The sequence below is a fragment of the Miscanthus floridulus genome, chromosome 3, assembly GCF_019320115.1.
Source record: "Miscanthus floridulus cultivar M001 chromosome 3, ASM1932011v1, whole genome shotgun sequence".
NCBI lineage: Eukaryota > Viridiplantae > Streptophyta > Magnoliopsida > Poales > Poaceae > Miscanthus > Miscanthus floridulus.
This window is the reverse complement of record NC_089582.1, coordinates 40,526,123-40,538,579: the sequence shown is the minus strand read 5'-3', so window position 1 is coordinate 40,538,579 and position 12,457 is coordinate 40,526,123. Positions and strand designations below refer to the sequence as shown.

The following is a 12,457-nucleotide window of genomic DNA, read 5'->3' as shown; positions in this document are numbered from 1 at the left end:
ACCTAGCGCCATATCTCACTGTGAGTGCCCCGCCCGCCCACCTGCTAGGTTTTGCTGAAAGCACATGTTTCAAGTGTTTCAGATGTTTCAGAGGTATGTTGTAAGTGTTTTATATGGATGTTGCAAAAGTAGATCGGGATGTTGCATATATTGCAATGGTTGTACACGTTTTTTGCAAACTTATGCTCCCAATTTTCATATGTTTTTTCATAAATATTTTTGTAAGTATGTTTATCTGAATGTTGTATATGTTTCATACATATGTTGTAAATATTTTATCTGGATGTTGTGTATATTTGTCAATGGTTTTCGAGTGTTTTATAGTTATTTTTACAAGTATTTCAGAAACATGTTTCAAGTGTTTCATCTATCTTCAACTGAATATTGTAAGTATTTTATTATGATGTTTCAAAAGTAAATCGAATATTGCACATGTTGCAATGTGAGCCACCTATCGTAACCCCGCTGCTGCTAGGGTGGCGTCGTGGGTCACCGTAGGCGGGGTGAGGTGGGCGCGCTCTTTGACTTGTTCGACTGCTGTTGCACCAAATCAGAGAGAAAAAACTGTAGCAATATCTAATGGAAACAGCCTGTTGTAGCTACAGCGCGGAACAGCGGAACAAGCTCGTTGTTTGTTACGGCGCTGCGGCGTTACGGACGCACTTCTGTTACGGGGACGGGATGGGGCGCGCTTCTGTTACGTGGAAACTGAACGGGATACGGTGGATGCGCAACGCCTGCTGTGGTCGTAGTCGGACTTCCGGCCGCTAGCCATTCGATTGAAACTTCTCCGAGTCGTATTTTACAACTTCACAACTGAAACGGTGGGGCCCACTTTACAGACCACTTGCTCCCTCGGTCCAGCTTGGACTGGCTGGTTAGTGGAAGGTAGGCACACGCGAAGCGATAAGCCCGGGTAAAGGCGCATCAGTTGCCGATGTCGCCGCCGCCGTCGCCCCTCGCGGTGCTCCCACTCCCCCTCCTCCTCCTCCTCCTCCTCTCCGCTGTATCCCCCGCAGCGGCCAATGCGGCAGGCGCCGGCGCCCCTCCCCCGGTGCCGACGCCGTAGCCGGAGCAGTTCCACGCGGTGGTGTTCACCAACCTCACCGAGAGCGGCGGCCGGCTGCAGCTGATCGACCTCTACTACGACTGGCCCGGGGGCCGCAACCTCAACCTCATCCGGGACCAGCTCTCCGGCGACCCGCTCTACGACGTCGAGTGGACCAACGGCACCTCCTACTTCTTCGACTCCGGGTCCTGCCACAGCAGGCTGTTCCCCGTGGGGCTCCTGCCGCCCGACTGGCTCGCCGCCGGCTCCGTCTACCTCGGCCACGAGCACGTCGACGGCTTCGACTGCCACCTCTGGACCAAGGTCGACTTCGTCTGGTACTACGAGGAAGTCGCCACCGGCCGCCCCGTCCGCTGGAATTTCTTCAATGGTATGGCAGCTATCACCTGCACATTCCATCTATACTTTCTGTCGCCTCTTGATGGGGCGCCGCGGATTTTCGGTGATTCACACCCTTCTCGGGTGTTTTGATCTAACAATGCGTGCAATTTTTCTCAAAAAAAGAAGAAGGATGCAGTCTAAATTTGTAGGAACTTGTTTTCTCCCTTTGATGCAGCTATAGTGGCGATTCTACAATTTCGTTGTGCAGGGATGCAGTCTGAATTACACCGAATAGTTATCCTGACACTTGGAACTCTGCTTGTCTTTTTGCAGTACTGACATTTCTGCATTTTTCCGGTATAAATTATGTGAATTTTTTTTTTGTGCACAGATGCAGTCTGGATTTCTCCAATTGCTTAGGTTCTTAATTGGAGATCACTAGTAAATTTTGTCATTGTGCTTCTTACTGCAGTCTCTGTTTATCTGAACCGTGAATATCTTATTTAGTTTCAGTTTCTTCACTTATGCAGTACGTGGTTGATGCAGCAGTGTGAATGATGATCTGTGTTCTTGTTCCCCAGGGATGCAGCAGCATGTAATGAGCTTTGAGGTGGGAGGAGTGCTGGAAGACTCCAAGTGGCAGGCGCCCGCTTACTGCTTCAATGGCGGCGATGCCGGCACCGCCAATGTGGATGCGGTTGGAGTTGATAGTGATGCCGGTAGATCCGGTAGGGTTGATGTGATGAACAGCCTGATCAGGTTCGCCGGGGCTCCAGCTGCAGCTGTAGCTGCATCATTTGACCAGTGACTGTTTTTTCTATGATTGGCTGATGAGAGGCTTTGCCAACGGTGATCCACGCCCTGTTGATTCTGTTATCCTCTGTTGATCGCATTGTGCTTTGTAACAATCACTCTACATTTCCTGGAACTGGAAATTTGATGAGTCGTAGCTGCCAGGAGTACTATTTTCTTGGAGAATGCAAGGTTCATAATCGGTACCGATCCACTGAATTTGACTATCCGGCAGTGGCACAAATGGAATTGCATTTTTGAGCATCCGGAAAGCTAGTTGGTTGGATCATGACTGAAATGAGCTGCTTGCCTAGCTGTAGATAGGATAGTCATGCCTGGAAATCTGAAACAAATGGCACAAAGGTAGAACTCACTGATGCAGAGAAGGGAGGGCAACCTGACCGATGAGCAAGAATTTGTGCTCAATCATGTGCTGAATGTTGCTCTAGTGTAAAACTTGCTTTTTTTTCCTCCTGCAATGCAAGTACAGCAATGAATCATAATTTCAAGAAAACTAACGAGACCACGAAATTAAAGTTAGATTTTGTTATACGTTAACCATTTAAGAATTTCATTTACTGGATTATGAATCTAAACATAAACACCTCGGTCCGCCTATGGGTCAGGTATACACGCGTAGATGTTTCTAAAAAAAAAAGGTATACACGCGTAGATATGAATATGATCATCAGCGTTTGTACTTCTATTAAAAAAGACGTAATCCAACACTAGAGCAGTTATGATTGCAACAAAACATGTACTTTCTGATCCGTGAAAAGCCAGTACTGATTGCCCAAAAACATGTATTTTCTGTTCCGTGAAAAGCCTGGAAAGCCTATGTCTTTAGCAGGCCCAGTTTAGTAGAAGGCCCATTAAAGGCCTTTGGAACATGGAAAAAGGAATGAAAAGAAAAAGGCAATTGTTATGTTCAAGTTCTACCAATTTTGAAATAAAGGCAAAATTGAAATACTTCCTATTAAAAGAATACATAGAGTAATCCTATTTTCTTCAAAAGTTAGAAATGCTCATAAATATTTATATATTTCGAATTGGACGCGTATTATCAATTAGATTCAAACTTAGCACCAGTTGAGCTGAGAATTTTATCTTAATTTCACATCTCAGAGAGGTTCATGGTTAGGACTTTGAACCCGATGGAAGTGAACTCAAACGCATGGTATTTTGGATTTGAACACGTATTTTCTCAGTAATAGAATACTTTCTGTTTGTCTTTATTATCATTTTAGTTAATATGCTCAACATCTTACTATTACTAATTAGAGGCCAACGGAGGCACCACGTTAATTCTCACCAAACGCGCTAAGAAAAAAGATAAATCCTACAAAATTTCAAAATAATCAGAAACATCTAACCTTTGATTTGGTAGACTCTAACCATCATCACTGGTAATAGCCATTGGATCTATTGTAATTTATTTAAAAAATTACCCATCACTGTCATTATAAAAAATACATAAAGTAACCCCATAATTTTGCATGTAAATTACTCACCTCTGTCATTACAAAAGATAATTCAAAATAACCCCTTTATACATATTTGTATATAAATTACCCACATCTGTCATTATAAAAATAATTCAAAATAACCCCTAAATTTACATCTAAATTACCCACCTTGGTCATTATAAAACATAATCTAAAATAACCCCTAGCATTGCGTTAAAATTAACTAGCTTGGTCACTTATGAACAATAATTTAAAATAGTCCTCTAACTTTGTATCTAAATTACTCACGTCTATCGTGAAAGATAATTTAAAATACCTCCTAATGAATTTATAAATATCCACCTTTAATATTATGAAAGGTAATGCAAAATAATATTCTAAGTTTGCATTTAACATATTCATATATGTCATCTTGAAACATAATATAAGGTATTACCTTCATATTTGAAATCTACATGTGAAAAAATAAACATGAAAAATAAATATTTCATAAAGTACATTACAATCAATATCCATAAAGTACGATACATATATATTTCTAAAGACTTCTATAATTGTAAAATAAAATAAATATAATGCTACGTTCCACCATGTATATCTATATCTATCTATTCTATTCTATCTATATTATAAAAGAGCGAAGCAATTCTAAAATATCTTTTACCTAAAAACTTCTACCCACCCTATATTTTAACCCTTAGATGTGATTTGAGACCTTGATCTAAGGGATATTAGGCCTCTTGTTTTCTAATAAGTGGGCCACACCGTAAGACGTAAGATTTTTGTGCGATCTGTTGCCCGGCGGCCTCTCCAAGCCGGTTTTTTTTTTAACTCTTTACCCACGTCTGCGTACACACGACAGTGGGCCTCACCCTTTTCTCCCTCAATCACAGACCACGGATATATAGATCATCACGATAATGGATCCTCCTCCTATCTCTCGTCTCTTCTGTTCCTTTCCCCCTGCCGCCGCCGCCGCCGCCATCCGGCCGGGTCTGGGGCTCAGGGCAGATACGGAGGCTCTCAGAACCTCACCTCCCCAGCCAGGTGATCCCACCCGTCCAGCCATCCTCATCTTCCCTCGCGCCTCTCCGTTATCCTCTACACGACGCCCGCACGCGGGACGGCCGACGGTTCCGCCCATCCCGTCGTTCCTCCGGACTCCATCTCTGGAGAGGCTCGATCGGCTCGGTGTCGAGTAAGGTATTGGCGGAAGCCAGCGTCGCGGGTGTTGACGTTTCTTTCTTCTTCTTCTTTTTTTTTGTTCCGTGTAGTTGGCACTCGAGGTGCCGGGATGGACGAGAGCGACGCATTCTATCGATGGAGGAGCAATTATAGAGGTCTGGTCGTTTCATCTCTTCCGTCTTCCCCCACGGTTCATGGACGCATGGTGGCAATGGCATCCCATGAACCTCAGATTTATTGGTGAATATTTTTTCTACATGCCTTTCCTTTCCATTACCATTTGTGCGAAATACAGCGAAATAGAGTTGATTTTGAGGAATAAAACAATGCCAAAACATTTATTTGGTAGCGCTATCTTTTACTTTATAGTTAAAAAAGGGCTTGTGAATGTACGAGAACTGAACAGAGCATACCTGTGTGATGGGATTAACAGTATTCTACATAGCTTTATGTCTTTACAGCCTGCCAAAAAACTAGATGGGTGGCCAGTTCATAGAAAAAAAATGCTGAATCAGTTCGTGCGGCCATGAGCGAACAAAGATTTAACTAATGTGCTTTCCTAAAATAGCCATACTTTATGAAGGCCTCAAACATGTGTAATTTAATTAATCACTTTTTAAAAATATATACAACCTTTTGGCAGTCAACTGATACCTCACATGTCTTGTTTACCAGTTTGCTTGTCACGTCATAATTTATAGTTGAAACAGTAATCAATCCTAAATTATTTTGAATTTGCCAAGGAACTGATTCCCAAAAGAGTTGTTGTCGAGACGCGCTATGTCGTTGGCTCGTCATCGGAGACATGCTGCCTGTTCGGTTGGCTGGTTCGTATCGTTGCTGGTTCGTGAAGAAGTACTGCTGGCTGGTTTGTGTAAGAGAAAAATACTGTTCCGGCTGGAAATGTTTACGACACGCCACAGCCAAACGAACAGGCTTCGTCTCGGACTCATCGGCGTACATGTCGGCTACGACGACGGGTTCGACGACGGCAATTAGAGGTAAATCTCTGATTCTGACCATATCTACAGTGCATATTTCAGCAGCCAAACACTGCTCTTGTGTGGTCCATTTGGACTAAACTGAATGTTAAAATCCTTTATCCATCTCTAGAACTTATGGTTGCCATCAGGAATTCTACAGTAAGTCAGTAACTGTCTTGAGTGCTGTCCATTTGTATTGATGACATTTCATTTGATTTAATATAAAACATGCTGCATATTGTTGGGGGGAAGCATCCCCGGCACCGCTCCCCCCTGACCCTCGACCCGCAGCTAACCAAACCAGCTCACCTCGCTGCGGATGTTGACCTCCGCCGCGAGGGTTTCTCGTCCGTGGCGTCTTCCCTTTGTGTTCAGGTGGTGCACCCGGAGATCGCATAGAGTGAAGGGGAGCTCGGCGGGAGGCTAGCAAGAACGACGGAAGGCGGACCCTCGCCGTGTTCACGCAAGGGCCGCCGCCCACTACAGGAAGGCACCACCCCAGGGACGACGACGGTCCCACCGAGGAGATGGAGACCCGGAAGACGACAAACGAGGAAGGAATATTACCGCCGTACCCTTTGGTTGTGTATGGTGCTTAGCCCCCGGAGGGAAACCCTAATGTAATTCCACCTTGCCTCCGGGTATGACTTATGAATACCCAGAGTGCTCATGTAAGGGTCATGTTGATTCTATTTTTCTAGACAAATTAATGAGTATTGTCGGTACAGAAAGTGACCAACTAGTGAATATTTGTAGTTTTGCTGTACGTTGTGATCGGAAGTGGCCTAGCACTCAATGACATAGTATTTATACTGGTTCAGGCAACATGCCCTACGTCCAGTTTGGGTCGGTCGGTGACTTTATTCCTGAGCCCAGGTGCTCGAAGTCTGTAGTGGGGTTACAAACGAGAAGGAGAAAGGATGGGTGTTCAAGAGGCCCGGTCGGGTCCGACCGGAAGGGCCGAGGGTGACCGGAACTCCGCTATGAGCTAGAAGTCCAAGCGCGTGCTTGAGGGGTCGTGAGCTATCGATCTAGTGAGTCTGAACTTGAAGAAGTCGACCTCTTATTGTTGGAGAGAGCGCATCCCCTTTTATAGATAAAGGGGATGGCTTTACAGGTGAGAGGGAGAAAGTACGGATGTTTCTATGCCTTGTTGCCCACGCCGACGAGGGTAGCGATGATGGTAGGCGCCCACAATACTGTTGATGTCACTGTAGAATGTCAGGTGCACATGGGAGGTTGCGTTGGCTTCTTCAGGAAGGGTGGATGTCGGTACCTACAAAATACTATTGTTATGTGATGAGCCCTTACCATGTGTACCAGGTATGGTGAACCCTGGCGCCCACTATCAATGCCCAGAGGCATGGGGGGCTTTTTGCCGTATGGGAGCTCAATGGCGCCTACAATACTGTAGACACAAATGTCGGCGCCTACAATACTATTTGTGTCAGGGTGGTTGTAGAGCAGTGTTCCCGTAGGTGTACAGGGTATGGTCCCGGTATCGTGGTTTGACTTGTGCGCTGCCTTCTCCGTTCGCCCCTGGTCCCTTCCGAGTGGACGTCCCCAGTCGGATGGCCCTAGTTGGCCCTGGCCGCGCCAGTCGAAGAAGAGCGGTAAGCAGGCCTCCTATAGGTCCCCAGTCGGAGTCGCGGGGTTGGTGTAGGAAGCAGCATTTTGGGCTAGACCTTCCGATCACAGAGACCGCTCGGAGGCGGCTGGTGCCCGAAGCGAGTGCTCCGGTCGGAGAGATGGGCCGAAGAAGTTAACGAGCGGGCGCTTGTTCTTTTGGGTAGACCTTTCAGTCGGCGACCGGACTGCCCTTCCGGCCTGTTGTGTTTTCGACTCTTGGGCCGGCCCATGAACTACATGTTGTTTTCCTAGGCCGAGCCCTGGCGTGGAAGCCGGTCCTCGAGGGACCCTGGATTTATGAACCCGATAAGTATATTATTTGTATTTTCTCATTTCCCCTTAACCCTCGCTACTTACTCTGCCCTCCTCCCTATGGGAAACCTTTAGCCCCTCCCCCCGTGTTCCTCAGCGAGGGCGGGTGGCCAGGAGTGACCCCACAGTTGGCGCCGTCCGTGGGGACCCCAGTCCGCCACTTCTCAAAAACAATAGCAACAACAAGAAGAAACACCCAAAGGGACCTGCCCCCGCTGCGAGGGTCGGATGCGGCAGCAGGAACCTCCACAAGCGAAGCCAGTGGGGCTCCAATACTCCAACCCACCGCTCAACCGACGGAAGCACAACTCTATTCGGATGGGCCCTAGCAGCTGAGGCCAGAGCCAATCCCCAACCTGACTGATCTAGGGCAGAAGGAATCGGCCACATGCCGTAAGACGAGGATGGTGCAGAGGCGAGAGGCCTCGAAGCCCTAAAGCAGATGCATGAGGACCTCTAGGAGAAAAGACGTCGAATCGAAGCCCACTAGAGGCAGGCACACCTACAAGTGATAAGGCAGAAGGCAGACGAAGCCAGGGAACAACTCAGGCAAATGGATGAGTACCTAGCCTCGGTCGAAGTTGACCCAAATTATCTACCCAAACAATATGACTTACCACCTCCGCTCCACCCAAATCCACCTCCACTATAGCCAAACCCACCTCCGCTCCACCCAAACCCACCCCTCACCACCACCACCTCATTTTCACCAGATCTACCCAGAATACATTCCCCCGACCATACAACAATACCACAGAAACCAACCTCCGTCAATACCATACGACCCAAAATCTCCATTGATCCAAATACTCCAAACCAAAAACTGGCCGCTCGAGTACAAACCACAGAACCTACCAAGGTACGACGGAAGCATAGACCCTCGCCAATTCGTAATGAGCTACGAGGTGGCAATGGCAGCAGCAGGCGGGCATGAGTATACCATGGCGAAATCTTTCATAATTATATCAAGGGACATTGCTCAAAGCTGGTACAACAACCTCCTGCCAGGCTCGATAGAGTCCTAGGGGAGCCTTCGCAAAAAACTGCGCAACAACTTCAAAGGTATCAGCCCTTCGGCAACCAATCCCATGGAATTATTCACCTGCACTCAAGTCGAAAGAGAACCCCTCTGAGACTTCTTGTGAAGATTCATCTAGCTCAGAGCGAGGACACTAGACATAACAGACGATGAAGTGATCCTAGCAGCAGTCAAGGGAGTAAGATCAGGGCCGTGCTCCTCAAGGCTCACAAGAAAGCCACCTAAAACCATTGCAGAACTGCACTAGGTCATGGAAAAGTACATCAGATCAGACACTGTCTTCTATTCAAAGATTGAAGCTCTAAAACCTCAAACGCACCCGCCTTTGAGACCACCACAATGCAACCAGTACCCTCATAGTGAGCCAATCAATGTGAATACCATAGAGGCCACACCTCTGCAACGCCAAAGACAACAACCAAGTCCAACATCTCATCAAACCGCCGCCAACAGCCAAAACGATAGCAGAGAACATACCCAAAGCAGACCCAACCAAGAGATCCAGCGAAGCTATACTACCATTTCTGCAAACCGAGAAAAGGCCACACTATAAAAAATGTGCATTTTTCGCGAAGGGAAAAGAATATCAAGAGGCACAACAAGCCACAGCTTTAGGCCCACCTAAGCCTGTTAACTACACAAGGAGACAGCCCACCCCTACAACCACTCCATACCAATACACTCTAGCAAACTATGGCATCCCCTTGCAACACCACCACCCACAATACCAAACCTTCGCAACCTACAACCCATCCTACCACCACTACAACACCTATGACAACCTTCAGTCATCACTCAACTACAACAATCGTTCCAACAACCAACCATACATGGTCACCCATCCCCCCACTCCACCTCAAATGCAAAACCAGCATCAAGCCTTACCACCGCCGCCACCGCCGCCAAACCAACCTCAACAACAAGTAAAACCAGAGCCTACGAGCCAACCCAGCCAAACAACAATCAACAACCCAACCGCAACCTTCGGTGTAATACTTGCAATCACCGGAGGATCCAACGAGGATCATGTCAATAAGAGGCAATGAAAAGAGCACATGAGGCGGGTACATCACCTCGCTACCGAAGAGCCGCACAAAAATTCACAATGGTCTCACATCCCAATAACCTTCGATAGCACATACCTCAAACTAAAGGATTACCACTACACTGACGCGATGGTCATCAAGACAAACCTAGCCAAATGGGCAGTAACAAGAATCCTCATCGATACAGGTAGCTCTGCCAACATCCTATTTGTATCAACCTTTGACAACATGAAACCGGATAGAAATCTCCTCCAGCCGGTAGGACGTCCGCTATACGGATTCAGGGGCAAACAAGTGAAAGCCATATGCAAAATCACACTCCCAGTAACCTTCGGCGATCAAAGCAACAGCAGGACAGAGCACATAACCTTCGATGTGGTTAACATGCTATACAACTACAATGCAATTTTCGGCCGAGGGGTCACAAATATTTTCAGTGCAGTCCTCCACCTAGGCTATTTCTGTATGAAGCTGCCCTCCGCCAAAGGCGTCATTGCCGTATATGGCAACCAAGACCTCGCTAGAATAGCAGAAGAAACAACCACCCCAGGGTAGAAAAATGTACACAACCTTGGTAAAGAAAAACCAAAAGTCAAAGAGTCATCGCCAGATGAATCAGAACAACAAGCCAGGGTGAAGCCAGCAGAAGAAACCAAGAAAGTACCACTATTTGAAGGTAACACCAGCAAGCAAGTCATCATCTCCGCTATGCTGGACGACAAAACTGAGAGTGTGCTCATCCATTTCCTACGTGACAACACTGACATCTTCGCCTGGTCTGCCGAATACCTTCGAGGGGTGGACAGATCAATTATTGAACACATCCTCGACGTGAACAAAAACCACCCCTAGTTAAGCAAAAACTTAGAAAAATGTCTGAAGAAAGAAAGCAAGTAGCCAAGGCGGAGGTCCAACACCTTCTAGATGCGGGGGTCATTCGACCAGTCAAATACCCAACCAAGCTATCAAATGTCGTGCTAGTCAAAAAGAAAAACAACAAGTGGAGCATGTGCGTCGACTTCACAAGCCTGAACAAAGCCTGCCCCAAAGATGATTTCCCTCTACCAAGAATTAGCACCCTCATTGACTCAGCAGCCGACTACGAGCTCTTGTCACGCCTCGACTGCTTCTCGGGCTACCATTAGATTTGGATGAATCAGGAAGATGAGGAAAAGACAAGTTTCATCACCCCCTTTGGAACATACTGCTTCAGAAGAATAGTGGAAGGATTACGTAAGGCAGGATCAACCTTCGCCCACATGACAACGAAGGTGTTCAAAGAGGACAAAGCAATCTCAACCTATGTGGACGACATCGTCGTGCAGAGCAAATTCAGGCAAAACCACATCAAAGACCTCAACAGGGCCTTCAGCAACCTCCGCAATGCGGGGCTCAAACTAAATCTAGAAAAATGCATATTTGGCATAAGCAAAGAAAAGTTGCTCGGTTGCCTTGTTTCAGCAAGAGGAACCAAGGCCAACCCGGAAAAAAATCAATGCAATCCTCAACATGGAACCTCCGACCTCAAGAAAGTTAGCACAGAGGCTTGCAGGAAGGCTTGCCACCCTAAATAGATTTATTTCAAGGTCCGTAGAGCAAGGACTTCCTTTCTTCGAAGTACTAAAAAACATAGACCTATTTAGCTAGGGACCATCACAACAGAAAGCCTTCGATGATCTAAAGGCCTACCTACAAAACCTCACAACCCTCGCCAGTCCTTAGCCTGGCAAACCACTACTATTATACATCACAGCCTTGCCACAAGCCATAAATGCAGTGTTAGTAAAAGAAAATCAAGAAGAGCATCAGAATAGGCAACTACTAGTGTATTACGTATCTAAAACCCTCGATGGAGCAAAAAAGTTCTATACAGAAATAGAGAAGGTAGCATATGCAGTCGTCATGGCCTCTAGAAAACTGAAGCACTACTTCTAGGCGCACAAGATCATTATACCCTCGAGCTTCCCACTCGACAACATCTTCAAGAACCCAAAAGCCATATGTCGAATTGGAAAATGGGCCACTTGGAAAATGGGCCACTGAAATCAATGACTTCATAATAAAGTTTGTCGGGAGAAATGCAATCAAATCTCAAGCCCTCGCAGACTTCTTGGCAAACTGGACCCCCGATACTCACAACACGGCGGAAGTTACATAACCAATATGGATAGTGCACACAGACGAAGCGTGGGGATCAACATGAGCCAAAATAGAGGCAATCTTAACCTCACCATCTAGCATCAAACTCAGATATGCAGCAAGGCTAGAATTCCAATGCACAAACAATAGCGTAGAATACGAAGCAATCATATTGGCTCTATCAAAGCTCTACACACTCTCAGCAAGGCGAGCAATCATCAAAACTGACTCCCAGGTCATCTCCGACCACATTGAGAAAAGCTTCAAAGCCAGAGATCCTGAGTTACAAAGTACCTACACATAGTCCCTAAGATCAAGGGTTTCTTCCTAGGAATCATGACCAAACCAATCCCAAGATCAGAGAACAGTGAGGCTAATGAACTAGCAAAAGCCATAGCTTAGGGCATCACCTTACCCTCGGATGTTTTCTACGAGGTCATCGGTCAACCCTCAATAGAAGTAAACATAAAAGCACC

The 12,457-nt window shown here is 46.4% G+C and overlaps 1 long non-coding RNA gene and 1 pseudogene across 1 annotated transcript; both read left to right on the top strand.

Annotated features, from left to right (window-relative positions):
• The first annotated feature begins 870 nt into the window (after window positions 1-870).
• On the top strand, window positions 871-2,271 carry LOC136545519 (uncharacterized protein At4g14100-like; annotated as a pseudogene).
• A 2,280-nt stretch (window positions 2,272-4,551) lies between these two features.
• LOC136545518 (uncharacterized) lies at window positions 4,552-6,589 on the top strand. Its single transcript, XR_010781064.1, has 3 exons — window positions 4,552-5,073; window positions 5,577-5,834; window positions 5,947-6,589. It is a non-coding gene; the product is annotated as an uncharacterized lncRNA (long non-coding RNA).
• The last annotated feature ends 5,868 nt before the right edge of the window (window positions 6,590-12,457 follow it).